Raw genomic sequence first — 12752 nt, 5'->3', positions numbered from 1 at the left:
TCTATTTACCCCAGAGGGTATAATAACTGGACTCTTCCTGCCACTCCATAATTTCCATAGGGCCTAAGGAGTGGGTGTACTTGTAATAAAAATAGAGATTACATGATACAATGGGCAGTCTTGATGAATGTTACACAAGAGAACGATCTGTGGGTGGTAATAGTTGCGGGGAGTTGTGGGGGCGGAGGGGGGTGTGGGCGGTAAAGCAAGAGAGTGTTATGGCCTGAATGTAAAATTATGTTGTGTTATGGCCTGAATGTAAAATAGATAAAATTGAGATTTCACCCCATAATGTCAATATGAAATTTTTATTTGAGAAATTTTTACAAAATAATTTTTCAATGGTGAAGAATCACTTGAAATTTTAAAAATTATTGTATCTGGATCTGTATTCTCATTACAATTGAATAAATTCCTCCTTTTTACACACTCAACCGATCCACCAAGTTTCTGCCGAATCCGTCCACAACTTTTTGAAATATCATGTTATATATCGGTTTTTGCCATAACTCTCAATGGTGAAAAATCACTTTAAAAATCCTCAGATCCAGATCCGGATCTTCACCAAAATCTAATAATTTCCTCCTTTTCACACACCCAACCTCTCCGCCAAATTTCGGCCGAATCCGTTCATAACTTTTCGAGGTATCCTGTTCACAGACAGACAGGTGAAAAATAACCTCCATCCACCTCCGGTGACACATAAACCTTAAGCATGTTCAGAAACAACACATGAACGTTAATCATGTTCAGAAACAACACATAAACCTTAAACATGTTCAGAAACAACACATGAACGTTAATCATGTTCAGAAACATCACATACACCTTAATCATGTTCAGAAACAACACATGAAGCTCAATCATGTTCAGAAACAACACATGAACGTTAATCATGTTCAGAAACAACACATGAACCTTAATCATGTTCAGAAACAACACATGAACGTTAATCATGTTCAGAAACAACACATAAACCTTAATCATGTTCAGAAACAACACATGAACGTTAATCATGTTCAGAAACAACACATGAACCTTAATCATGTTCAGAAACAACACATGAACCTCAGTCATGTTCAGAAACATCACATAAACCTTAATCATGTTCAGAAACAACACATGAAGCTAAATCATGTGCAGAAACAACACATGAACCTTAATCATGTTCAGAAACAACACATGAAGCTCAATCATGTGCAGAAACAACACATGAAGTGCAATCATGTGCAGAAACAACACATGAACCTTAATCATGTTCAGAAACAACACATGAACCTTAATCATGTTCAGAAACAACACATGAACCTTAATCATGTTCAGAAACAACACATGAAGCTCAATCATGTTCAGAAACAACACATGAAGCTCAATCATGTGCAGAAACAACACATGAACCTTAATCATGTTCAGAAACAACACATGAACCTTAGTCATGTTCAGAAACAACACATGAACCTTAATCATGTTCAGAAACATCACATGAACCTTAATCATGTTCAGAAACAACACATGAACCTTAATCATGTTCAGAAACAACACATGAACCTTAATCATGTTCAGAAACAACACATGAACCGTAATCATGTTCAGAAACAACACATGAACATTAATCATGTTCAGAAACAACACATGGACCTTAATCATGTTCAGAAACAACACATGAACCTTAATCATGTTCAGAAACAACACATGGACCTTAATCATGTTCAGAAACAACACATGAACCTTAATCATGTTCAGAAACAACACATGGACCTTAATCATGTTCAGAAACAACACATGAACATTAATCATGTTCAGAAACAACACATGAACATTAATCATGTTCAGAAACAACACATGAACATTAATCATGTTCAGAAACAACACATGGACCTTAATCATGTTCAGAAACAACACATGAACCTTAAGCAAAGGACTTCTGCGACTCACTGGGACTGACACAATCTGTCAATTTCCCGACCCGGATCTCAGTCAATGGAGCATCTTCTCTTCTAGACTTGTTATGACTAACTTCCCTGAAAATTTCTGCTGCTCTTCTTCTGCTCCAATCGGATCATCTGATCATGTCCTTGTTAAAGTGGACATCTCTCTGACCATTCTCAGGGAGCCTGCTCAGCGTCGACGAGTCTGGCATTTCACTCAGGCCAACTGGCACGGTCTTGAAGCAGCATCAATCATCTGGACTGGTCTCCCATCTCTACCACCTCTGACATCAACTCATCCTGGGAATTCTTCCAAAGTAAATTGCTCTCTCTCATGCACAGATTTATCCCATCTCGTCTTCAGTTGTCATACCCTTCCTCCCGTCCATGGTACTCGGAATCTTGTGGTGAGGCTGTGGCCCAGAAACAACTTGCCTTCGTCTCCTGGAAAGCAAATCCAACGGAAGGAAATCTCATTTCCTTTCACAAAGCCCGAAACACGTGTGTGTCCACCCTCAGGAGAGCCAGGAAACACTATCTCTCCGTTCTCAAGACTGAACTCTCTTATCTGTCTCCCTCTTCCAAATCCTGGTGGTGTCTGGTCAAATCTGTTTCTGGTGTTTGTTCCCCCTCCATCCCCTCCCTTACCTCAAACGGCTACACAGCTGACTCCGCACGTGAAAAAGCTGAATGCCTCAACTCTGTGTTTGCCTCAAAATCTTGTATCCCAAACCCATCCCTCTCTGTACCCACCATACCCAGTTGTACCCAGCTGCTCCTGGACTCCGTGTCCTTTCCTCCTGACAAGGTGGAAAAGTTTCTGTCAACCCTCGACTCTGATTCTGCAACTGGACCTGACGGCATCAGCCCACGGGTCCTAAAATCCTGTTCTTCCGCTCTTTCACTCCCTCTCTCTGTTCTCTTCACCCTCTCTTTTGCTCAAAGTCAACTGCCATCTGCTTGGAAATCAGCCAACATCACCGCTTTGCACAAAAAAGGTGCAAAAACAGATCCTAGCAACTACAGACCAATCAGCCTTCTCCCAATTATCAGCAAAGTCATGGAATCCATCATTGCTTCGGATATGAAATCTTTCCTCTTTTCCAATGGCTTGATCTCTGATCATCAATTTGGTTTCAGACCAGGTCACTCTACTCTGGACATGCTGCTTCTGCTGTCTCAACAATGGATGGAGGTCCTCAATGCCAAACAGGAAATTAGAGCTGTCTCCCTCGACATATCACATGCCTTCGATACGGTCTGGCACCCCGCTCTGCTCACCAAACTCTCCTCCTTTGGTATCCATGGAAATCTCCACCCATGGCTGGCGGACTTCCTCTCTAGTCGTCAACGTGTGGCCCTGAATGGGTTTCTCTCATCTCCTCTTCCTGTTCAGGCTGGAGTTCCCCAAGGCAGTGTTCTGGGCCCTGTGCTTTTTCTGGTCTTCATCAATGATCTCTCTGACTCTCTTGAAAATCCTCTCTATCTCTTTGCTGATGACTCCACTCTCTGCCGCTCCATTCCTCATCCCTCAGATCGGCAGTCTGCAGCCTCCTCACTCTCTGCAGACCTGGACAAAATCACAGACTGGGCAAACAAGTGGAACATGTCTTTCAATCCTGACAAATCTCACACTCTTACGATGTCTCTCCGAAAAGACCGACTGGACAACCCTCCCATCTACTTTCTGAATAATCCTCTCCAAGAAGTTCTGTCACTCAAGCTTTTGGGTCTCACTATCTGCCATGATCTTTCCTGGGAAAACCACATTTCCAAGCTGGCCTCCAAAGCCAGTGGCCGACTGGGCATCCTCCGTCGTGCGAAGTCCTTCCTTGGCACACCTGAGCTCCTCACCATATACAAGGCTTTCATCCGCAGCTCAATGGAGTACTGCTCTCCCCTCTGGGCTGGTGCTCCTGCCTCACACCTAGCTCGTCTTCACGTTGTTGAAACCAAAGCGTTCAGAATCATTGGAATATCCCGCGATGACGCTATCTCCGAGGGCCTTTCACTTAATCACCGCAGGCAGGTTGGTGGTCTTTCCGTCTTCTACCGACTCCTCTCCGGCCTTGCTCCCCCAGCTCTCTCTGGGCTCTGTCCCCCAAATATTCCTGCAGGTCGCACAAGATCTGCCTGCAACCCTCTTATGGTTAAACTGCCAAAATCAAGACTCTCTGCTCACCTTCACTCCTTCATTCCTCTTTTCTCCCGCCTCTGGAACAAACTCCCTCACTCTCTTCAATCCCACTCCTCCCTCCAGGTCTTTAAAACGGCTGTTCACCACCATCTCTTATCTTCCCCCATCCAAAACCTTGATCTTTTCTACCCCCGCTAATTTCACCCCAAATCCACTTTTTTGAGGTGACTTTTGACTTCTTTCCTGGAAGTCCTTGGTGTCCTTGCATTTTATACCTATCCTGCCTCCCCCCAGGCCCTCTCCCTCCAAAAACATCTCCCGATGTCCCTGCTCTCAAATGTTGTGTTTGTGTGGTTCCTCCCCTTCTCTCCCCATCTTGTCGACACTCCCCTTTTTAAAAACTTTGTTTGCTTGTTTGTTTGATTTGTTTGTTTGATAAATGTTCGCTCTTTCACGAGCCTCGACTCTGTACACAAAAAAAAAAAAAAAAAATCATGTTCAGAAACAACACATGAACCTTAATCATGTTCAGAAACACCACATGAACCTTAATCATGTTCAGAAACACCACATGAACCTTAATCATGTTCAGAAACAACACATGAACCTTAATCATGTTCAGAAACACCACATGAACCTTAATCATGTTCAGAAACAACACATGAACCTTAATCATGTTCAGAAACACCACATGAACCTTAATCATGTTCAGAAACAACACATGAACCTTAATCATGTTCAGAAACAACACATGAACCTTAATCATGTTCAGAAACACCACATGAACCTTAATCATGTTCAGAAACAACACATGAACCTTAATCATGTTCAGAAACACCACATGAACCTTAATCATGTTCAGAAACACCACATGAACCTTAATCATGTTCAGAAACAACACATGAACCTTAATCATGTTCAGAAACAACACATGAACCTTAATAATGTTCAGAAACAACACATGAACCTTAATCATGTTCAGAAACAACACATGAACCTTAATAATGTTCAGAAACAACACATGAACCTTAATCATGTTCAGAAACACCACATGAACCTTAATCATGTTCAGAAACAACACATGAACCTTAATCATGTTCAGAAACAACACATGAACCTTAATAATGTTCAGAAACACCACATGAACCTTAATCATGTTCAGAAACAACACATGAACCTTAATCATGTTCAGAAACAACACATGAACCTTAATAATGTTCAGAAACAACACATGAACCTTAATCATGTTCAGAAACAACACATGAACCTTAATAATGTTCAGAAACAACACATGAACCTTAATCATGTTCAGAAACAACACATGAACCTTAATCATGTTCAGAAACAACACATGAACCTTAATCATGTTCAGAAACAACAAATGAACCTTAATCATGTTCAGAAACAACACATGAACCTTAATCATGTTCAGAAACAACACATGAACCTCAATCATGTTCAGAAACACCACATGAACCTTAATAATGTTCAGAAACACCACATGAACCTTAATCATGTTCAGAAACAACACATGAACCTTAATAATGTTCAGAAACAACACATGAACCTTAATCATGTTCAGAAACAACACATGAACATTAACCATGTTCAGGAACAACACATGAACCTTAATCATGTTCAGAAACAACACATGAACCTTAATCATGTTCAGAAACAACACATGAACCTTAATCATGTTCAGAAACAACACATGAACCTCAATCATGTTCAGAAACACCACATGAACCTTAATCATGTTCAGAAACAACACATGAACCTTAATCATGTTCAGAAACAACACATAAACCTTAATCATGTTCAGAAACACCACATGAACATTAATCATGTTCAGAAACAACACATGAACCTTAATCATGTTCAGAAACACCACATGAACATTAATCATGTTCAGAAACACCACATGAACCTTAATCATGTTCAGAAACAACACATAAACCTTAATCATGTTCAGAAACACCACATGAACATTAATCATGTTCAGAAACACCACATGAACCTTAATCATGTTCAGAAACAACACATGAACCTTAATCATGTTCAGAAACATCACATGAACCTTAATCATGTTCAGAAACAACACATGAACCTTAATCATGTTCAGAAACAACACATGAACCTTAATAATGTTCAGAAACAACACATGAACCTTACCCATGTTCAGAAACACCACATGAACCTTAATCATGTTCAGAAACACCACATGAACATTAATCATGTTCAGAAACACCACATGAACCTTAATCATGTTCAGAAACAACACATAAACCTTAATCATGTTCAGAAACACCACATGAACATTAATCATGTTCAGAAACACCACATGAACCTTAATCATGTTCAGAAACAACACATGAACCTTAATCATGTTCAGAAACATCACATGAACCTTAATCATGTTCAGAAACAACACATGAACCTTAATCATGTTCAGAAACAACACATGAACCTTAATAATGTTCAGAAACAACACATGAACCTTAATCATGTTCAGAAACAACACATGAACCTTAATCATGTTCAGAAACACCACATGAACCTTAATAATGTTCAGAAACAACACATGAACCTTAATCATGTTCAGAAACACCACATGAACCTTAATCATGTTCAGAAACAACACATGAACCTTAATAATGTTCAGAAACAACACATGAACCTTAATAATGTTCAGAAACAACACATGAACCTTAATCATGTTCAGAAACACCACATGAACCTTAATCATGTTCAGAAACAACACATGAACCTTAATAATGTTCAGAAACAACACATGAACCTTAATCATGTTCAGAAACACCACATGAACCTTAATCATGTTCAGAAACAACACATGAACCTTAATAATGTTCAGAAACAACACATGAACCTTAATCATGTTCAGAAACAACACATGAACCTTAATAATGTTCAGAAACAACACATGAACCTTAATCATGTTCAGAAACACCACATGAACCTTAATCATGTTCAGAAACAACACATGAACCTTAATAATGTTCAGAAACAACACATGAACCTTAATCATGTTCAGAAACACCACATGAACCTTAATCATGTTCAGAAACAACACATGAACCTTAATCATGTTCAGAAACAACACATGAACCTTACCCATGTTCAGAAACAACACATGAACCTTACCCATGTTCAGAAACAACACATGAACCTTAGCCATGTTCAGAAACAACACATGAACATTAATGCGGTGTAAGTTATCTGTAAAAAAGTGAATCGATGTTGCAAGCTCAGGTAAGATTTCCACCTTTGGCAAGTTGCAATGAACACAATAACATTAACAATTAGCGACGAATACGATACATCGGTAAGTTTAAGACACTGTCATGGAGTTTATTTCATTCACTTCCAGATTTAACAGTGTAAGCAGTTTAACTGTTAAATGAATATACAGTTGTAGATTATACAAACCCAAGTTATCGCATTTATGACTCATCTTGTTACCGTAGTTACGGACGAAATGACTCGGAGCTCCCGCGGCTGCACATTCAAAGATCGCCGTTTGTCATGGGCCTCGGAGGGGGGGCTGTCCAGGGCGATGCCTGTTTACCACAACACGATCACAGAAACAACGCCTGATCTGCGCTTATTCAATACGACATCAAACAAACTCAATATATATTATACATTCAATGTGATTGTTGAGATTGAATTTGTGCGAAATGAAAATTCCAAACATGTTCGGGAATACAGGAGAACCTCAGGCAGACTCTAAGGACCCCAGTTGCCTAGCGACCGAAGAACGCGGTGATCTGAGGTGAAGTATATATTACACCCTAATCGCAGCACGATATGTTGATTGATTACTATTTATCATGAGTAATATTTAATAAGAACTTAGCGTGGTTAACACAACTTGGCACAGTTGTCTATCATATGACGAATAATAGTTATAGTTATAATCCACCACGAGTCCACAACTCGTTAATAAAGGGTAAAGTATATTTTAACATTGCCAGTGTTTTTTTTTGTAGTGTAAGGTTGTTCGAAGTAACGCTTAAAACCGCCAAACACTATGTCGCCTAAACCTTCCCTGCTCACTCAGGTGTTCAAACCCTGACGACGTTCGCTGCGTTTCGAAGTGCCAGCAGGGGGCGCTGCATGCGAGAGCAAGGCCACAGGCTGTGCATCTGAGCCAAGCATCCGATGCAATTACAATGTTATAGGCATTCCATGTTTATTTTAGGAGAAATGGTCGTGGAATCAGATCTTTGACGTAAATAATTTTAATAATTTTACTTAACCTTAATGTAATTAAATTAATAATTTAATAATTTTACTTAACCCTCTTATGCCTCTTTATGCATCACAACCAGATTTTAGACATTTTATGACTATTACACCTACAGTAATGCCTACAACTACTACTTAATAACTACTCCAGTCTACCTTACAAGGAACTCACGACGGTATCACCTGTAGTGGTCCGATTCACCTCTGCCCGACTGTCCCTTATTTTATTTTGGTGACAGCTGGGGTTACGCTGGTGGACTGCACTCCGCTCCCCATCAACTCCCCTCTTTCCTTCTTCTTCTTCAACCACCACCATTCCACCAACCTTCCCCCGTTCCCATTGCGCAAAATGGACTTCAAGCCCTAAACACTCGCCCTCCCCGCTCACAAACCCCACGTCCTCACCTCCTCCTCTTCCCAACCCTAAGGCGTAAATCCCCTACCCACTCCAACCCTCCAAACTACAGACCTCCACCCCGCCACAACTCCTCAATTCCCCTGCCCATCACACAAAACCCAAGTCCTCAATCTCCACCTCCCAACCACAAGTCCTCAATCTCCACCTCCCAACCCCAAGTCCTCAATCTCCACCTCCCAACCCCAAGTCCTCAATATCCACCTCCCAACCCCAAGTCCTCAAGCTCCACTTCCCAACCCCAAGTCCTTAATCTCCACCACACAACCCCAAGATCTCAATATCCACCTCCCAACCCCAACCCCAAGTCCTCAATCTCCACCACACAACCTCAAGTCCTCAATCTCCACCACACAACCTCAAGTCCTCAATCTCCACCTCCAACCACAAGTCCTCAATGTCCACCTCCCAACCCCAAGTACTCAATCTCCACCACACAAACCTCAAGTCCTCAATCTCCAACCTTCCAACCACAAGTCCTCAATCTCCCACCTCCCAACCCCAAGTCCTCAATCTCCACCTCCCAAGCCCAAGTCCAAGTCCTCAACTTCCACCTCCCAACCACAAATCCTCAATCTCCACCTCCCAAGCCCCAAGTCCTCAATCTCCACCTCCTAACCCCAAGTCCTCAATCCCCACCTCCCAAACCCAAGTCCTCAATCTCCACCTCCCAACCCCCAAATCCTCAATCTCCACCTCCCAAGCCCAAGTTCTCAATCTCCACCTCCCAACCCCAAGTCCTCAATCTCCACCTCCCAACCCCAAGTCCTCAATCTCCACCTCCCAACCCCAAGTCCTCAATCTCCAACTCCAAACCCCAAGTCCTCAATCTCCCAACTCCAAACCCCAAGTCCTCATTCTCGACCACACAACCCCAGGTCTTCAATCTCCACCAAACAACCCCAAGTTCTCAATCTCCACCTCCCAACCCCAAGTCCTCATTCTCGACCACACAACCCGAAGTCTTCAATCTCCACCTCCCAACCCCAATCCTGCCGTCGTGCGAAGTCCTTCCTCGGCACACCTGAGCCCCTCACCACATGCAAGGCTTTCATCCGCAGCTCAATGGAATACTGTTCCCCCCATCTGGGCTGGTGCTCCTGCCTCACACCGAGCTCCGGCTTCACGCTGTTGAAACCAAAGCTTTCAGAATCATTGGCATCTCCCGCGATGAAGCTATCTCTGAGGGCCTTTCACTCACTCACCGCAGGCAGGTAGGTGGTCTTTCCGTCTTCTACCGACTCCTCTCCGGCCTTGCACCCCCAGCTCTCTCTGTGCTCTGTCCCCCAAATATTCCTACAGGTCGCACAAGATCTGCCAGCCACCCTCTGATGGTTAAACTGCCAAAATCTCGGCTCTCTGCTCACCTTCACTCTTTCATTCCCCTTTTCTCCCGCTTCTGGAACAAACTCCCTCACTCCCTTCAATCCCACTCCTCCCTCCAGGTCTTTAAAACAGCTGTTCACCACCATCTCTTATCTTCCCCCATCCAAAACCTTGATCTTTTCTACCCCCGCTAATTCACCCCAGATCCACCTTGTTTGAAATTCCAACTTCTTTCCAGGAAGTCCTTGCAGTGTCCATATGTTTTATACCTTTCCCACCCCCCCCCCCCCCTTCCCATGCCTCCCCCCCCCCTTCCCATGCCTCCCCCCCCCCAAAGCCCTCTCCCTCCCACAGATCTCTCGATGTCTCCATGTCTCTCGGTCCCTGCTCTCAAATGTTGTGTTTGTGTCCTTCCCCCTCTCTCCCCATCTTGTCTACCGCTCCCGATGTTATTTGTTTTATGTGTCGGTTTGTCTTTCTGTGTGATTAATGTTCGCTCTTTCACGAGCCTCGATCTTGTATACAAAGTCTTCACCCTCCGCCAAACCCCAAGGCATCGATTCGATCCCCTCCCCACTCCAAGCCTTCAACAATCCCAAACTGCTCCCGCCCCTCCAACAAACTCCCCAACTTCCCCGCCCCCTTCCCCTGTCCACAACACAACCCAAAGTCCTCACCCTCCTCCTAACCCGAACTCGGACAAACACATTATAATGACGGCCTGTGTTTAAGCCCTGCTTGAGAGAAAGCCATATAGTTATTTGAGCGGTGTATAAAACATCAGACCTCTGCCTCAATCGCTGAGGCCTATCTTCACAAGGCCCGTGATGCCGATCTGCATCATTTTAACTCATTTTACAATGAAGGAAATGCTTGTAGGGAGGGTATGGCGATTGTGATTATGACAGCTCTGAAGATATATTTGACTTCACAATGTGGTGACCTTATTCTATTTGTCAAGTGGAAATTGTGGGTGCACTCAGGCGAACTGTCCAATCAATGTGTGGAATGGAATGGAATATTACAGACAGATGGACGAACACGCGAATGACTTACGATACGTATCCTGAATCCACCTCTGAAATGAGCGCTAAAAAACCTGGAGCCTGTGTAGTCTAGTAGGAAGACTAGGTCCCCCTGCACCCCCCGGAGATATACTTCTAATCAGTGTTTCTAGATTGGAAAAAATGTGTAGAAAATGACTAGCTATGGCCCCAAGCTGAAAAAATGTCCCACATACCATTTTTATGCAAATTACTGCTGCAAATTTTATGCAAAATTATGCAAATTTTATGCAAATTTTTGATGAGGAGTAGAGTTGAGGGGTCTTTGAGGGCTTCATCGAGGTGCTCTCGGTTGCAAGACTGGGTCATTCTGAGAAGCACAGCAGGGTCAGAGATCATGATGTTCTCCTCCTCAGTGAATCTCTCCATCAACAGCCTCTCCATTGCCTCACACACTGTTTTGAGGCAAAAGAGGGACTTTGCGTAGGCCTTTCCACTGAGAACACCTTTGAGAGATCCACTTGTTACTAGTTGTGCCTCAAAGAGAATCTCTGCATATCCAGAACCACGCATCTTGTGTCCAGTGAGCATCCCGATGTAGTTCATGGATGTGTGGAAGGGTCCAATCGTTACTACATGACTAGCAAATTCATTTGGCCAGCGCCAGATGATGGGAAGGGCTTTCATGCAGACACCCAGATCAAATGTATTCAGGACCCATCTCTGACCCACCTCAGCAGTTGCTGCCTCGGAACGCTTCAGTAGCCTCACGAACAACTGCGTTGTCTGTGATCGGTTGGTGGATAGGCGTGCAGTAGTCGACTGTTGATTTGCTGGGTGGGGGAGAACCAGTTGCAGAGGTGAAACCCCCTAGCCCAGGCACAGGCTGCAGGCCATTGCCATGCCATGCAGGCACCAGGCACAGACCGATCACAGACAACGCAGTTGTTCGTGAGCTACTGAAGCGTTCCGAGGCAGCAACTGCTGAGGTGGGTCAGAGATGGGTCCTGAATACATTTGATCTGGGTGTCTGCATGAAAGCCCTTCCATCATCTGGCGCTGGCCAAATGAATTTGCTAGTCATGTTAGTAACGATTGGACCCTTCCACACATCCATGAACTACATCGGGATGCTCACTGGACACAAGATGCGTGGTTCTGGATATGCAGAGATTCTCTTTGAGGCACAACTAGTAACAAGTGGATCTCTCAAAGGTGTTCTCAGTGGAAAGGCCTACGCAAAGTCCCTCTTTTGCCTCAAAACAGTGTGTGAGGCAATGGAGAGGCTGTTGATGGAGAGATTCACTGAGGAGGAGAACATCATGATCTCTGACCCTGCTGTGCTTCTCAGAATGACCCAGTCTTGCAACCGAGAGCACCTCGATGAAGCCCTCAAAGACCCCTCAACTCTACTCCTCATCAAAAATTTGCATAAAATTTGCATAATTTTGCATAAAATTTGCAGCAGTAATTTGCATAAAAATGGTATGTGGGACATTTTTTCAGCTTGGGGCCATAGCTAGTCATTTTCTACACATTTTTTCCAATCTAGAAACACTGATTAGAAGTATATCTCCGGGGGGTGCAGGGGGACCTAGTCTTCCTACTAGACTAGTGCACATATCAAAGTATCTCGACGGTCTCCCACTCTGGCATTTGAATGTAATACCAGC

At 43.4% G+C, this 12752-nt stretch overlaps 1 protein-coding gene across 1 annotated transcript in view; it reads right to left on the bottom strand.

Annotated features, from left to right (window-relative positions):
• The window catches only part of STK36 (serine/threonine kinase 36), a 128642-nt gene extending 121033 nt beyond the window's left edge, over window positions 1-7609 (bottom strand). Inside the window, exon 1 of the mRNA XM_078768054.1 lies at window positions 7546-7609. The gene's annotated coding sequence lies outside the window, so the exon portion shown is untranslated. The remainder of the gene's footprint in view (window positions 1-7545) is intronic.
• Window positions 7610-12752: the final 5143 nt, after the last annotated feature.

The sequence above is a fragment of the Myxine glutinosa genome, chromosome 14 (genome assembly GCF_964187855.1).
Source record: "Myxine glutinosa chromosome 14, kmMyxGlut1.1, whole genome shotgun sequence".
NCBI classification, from domain to species: Eukaryota; Metazoa; Chordata; class Myxini; order Myxiniformes; family Myxinidae; genus Myxine; species Myxine glutinosa.
This window is presented reverse-complemented; position numbering and strand designations above follow the sequence as displayed.